Below are 2,858 nucleotides of genomic sequence, written 5' to 3'. Positions count from 1 at the left end.
CATCAGTGGTTCATGTCTGTAATCCTAGCTACTCAAAAGGTGGAGGTCTGAGGATCGAGGTTCAAACCAGCCTGGGCAGGAAAGTCTGTGAGACTCATCTCCAGTAAACTGCCAGAAAACTGGAAGTGACACTGTGGCTCAAGTGGTAGTGTACTTGCCTTGAGCTGAAGAGCTGAGGGTTAGTGCCCAGGCCCAGAGTTCAAGCCCCACAACTGATAAAAAGAAAAAAAAAAAAAAAAGGCCACCGGCATCCTCAGTTTGGATAACAGACACACCCTAAACCCATTGTTTACAGGCAATTTGAACTTCACAAAAAAGATGAAGGGTTCTTAGATAATATGCCCAGGGTCTATGTAGGAGTTCAAACAAGAATCCCCCAGCTCAAAAGGTACAAATAGTCCTGGGATAAGGAGAGCCATTTTGAACCTCTTTGATCCTCTTTCATTTTTTTTTTGTCCTCTCTTTACTAGTTTCTGCTTTGCTAAATATATCCTCGTTAAAACTTTATGGGTGGGCTGGGAATGTGGCTCGGTGGTAGACTGCCTGTCTAGCACGCATGAAGCCTGGGTTTGATTCTACAGCACCACATAAGCAGAAAAAGCCAGAAGTGGTGCTGTGGCTCAAGCGGTAGAGCATGAGCTTGAGCACAGAGAGGCTGAGGGGCAGTGTCCAGGCCCTGAGTTCAAGCCCTAGGACCGGAAAACAAACAACAACAACAAAAAACTTTATGGGTTTCTTTTTTTATGAGATCCCCTTTGATACCTTCTAGGGAGATGGAGTCATTTTCTCTTATCCATTAAGGAATTAAAAGGCAGGAAGATGTTTAAGGTAAAAGGAGTAAGTTGATTTGAAAACCAAAGGAAAGCCTTGAAAGAAACATAGCAGGGCTGGGAAGGTGGCTCAGTGGTAGAGTGCTTGCCTTGCATGCATGAGGCCCTGGGTTCGATTCCTCAGCACCACATAAGCAAAAAGAAAAAAGCTGGAAGTGGCGCTGTGGCTCAAGTGGTAGAGTGCTAACCTTGAGCTGAAGAGCTGAGGGACAGCGCCTAGGCCCAGAGTTCAGGCCCCACAACTGGACCCCCCCCTCAAAAAAAAAAAAAGAAACATAGCAGAACTCTCCAAGAGGAGTGTAACAGAGTCCTCTCAGAGGGTAATTATTACTCTTAGCAAAATTAAGATTAATAGACTTTTCTAGAGAATCATGCAGACATCACAGACATCGAGATATTGAGAACACAAAAAGGTTTATTGCTGGGAAAGGGGACCGGCAAGACTCCTTCTCACAAGGGAGGAATGAGAAGAAGCCCCGGCTATTGGCTGAGGTGATCTATATAACCTGGGAGGTTTAGGAGGGGTTAGAAGGGGCTAGGAAGCAGAGATCCTGTGTGGACATGTGGGCCAGGGGCTTCATCATGGAGGACTAGGATTTATGGCTGCTATCCAAATAGTAGATATGGGTCCTGCAACTGCCCAGACCTGAAGGTCACTCTAAGGGGCTCTTGTTGCCTTCTATGGTGGTAGCTGCCCCAGAGAAGTGCCATCCCAAGGTAAAGGGGGTTGGAAGTTGATTATTTACTGCCTTTACTACATGGGTCTAGTGTTTCTTAGGAAGGGAGCATGCTCAGCTGTGGAGAAGGGAAAAAATGGACTAAGCTATGGGAAGGGACTCGCTTCGCTAACAATTACCATATCGAGCCCTTTCCATATTTCTTCCCTTGGCTTTGTCCTGATTGCTTGATGGCTTGTGCTGGCTGGGCTTTTTTTCTTGGTTGGGAGGGCACCCAGGGCATAATGGGAAGAAGTATGTTAGCAAGGGCCCAAGGCACTATGGGAACAAGAAGTGCCATGATGGGATGTATTACCCATCACTCTTTACCTCTATCTAACAGTTTCCTCTCTTTCACTTGAAATGCTTTCCACCATGGATTGCGATTTCCTATGATTGGGGTGGAAACTGCGAAGTCAAGATTTCCCCTCACCATGTTCTTTCTTACTGAGGAATCTTCATCCCTTTCATTTCTCCAGGGACACACTTTTTCTGGCTCTTCCCCAGGTGTGTCTCAGCTTTACAACCCAAGCTTCTGCATGTACAGAACATCTGTAGTCCAATCAAACCGTTAGGGGAGGAAGCAGTATTCTTGGGCAGAACAAGTACCTCTCCCTGGAGTTAGGAGAGAAGATGGAGAGCTGGAGAGTGCAGCATTAAATAAAGTATCTTGGCTTTGGAATTTGAGCAAAGCTTTGCCTCCGATTTTTTTTGCGATTACTTAACTTCTTGGGTTGTTTGCTAGAATTTCAGAGTAATCCAACAATGAGTCCTGCGAGAAGGCCTAGGGGGCTTGAACTCTGGGCCTAGGGATTATCCCTGAGTTTTTTTTCTCTCTCTCTCTCAAGGCTGGTGCTCACTCTACCATTTGAGTCACAGCTCCATTTCTGGCATTTTGGTGGTTAACTGGAGGTCAGAGTCTCATGGACTGTCCTGTCCAGGCTGTCAGATCCTCAGATCTCAGCTTCCTGAGTAGCTTGGATTATAGGCGGGAGCCACCCGCGCCCGGCACCCCTTTCCCTTTAATTCTCCTTGTTGTACTAACTTGTACTGCTTCTCTCCTCTCCCACACTTAACATCCAACTTCTCTTTTCTGGTTTGGTTTCCTCCGGTTCCACCAGCTGCTCACCGCCCACCACTAGAGGGGGGAAGAGAACAACCAGCTGCGTGCCTCTCTACCCCTCCCGGCTTCTCTCTATGGCACCTGCCTGACAGACCTCCTCTGAAGTGAGGTGTGAATGTGTGTGTGCGTGCGTGGGTGTGATCCTATCACGTGACCAGGGTGCCCGGCGCCCGCGCAGGCGCAGGAGCC

This window comes from Dipodomys merriami, unplaced genomic scaffold (assembly GCF_024711535.1).
Source record: "Dipodomys merriami isolate MVZ:Mamm:240054 unplaced genomic scaffold, mDipMer1.0.p SCAF_28, whole genome shotgun sequence".
NCBI lineage: Eukaryota > Metazoa > Chordata > Mammalia > Rodentia > Heteromyidae > Dipodomys > Dipodomys merriami.
This window is presented reverse-complemented; position numbering follows the sequence as displayed.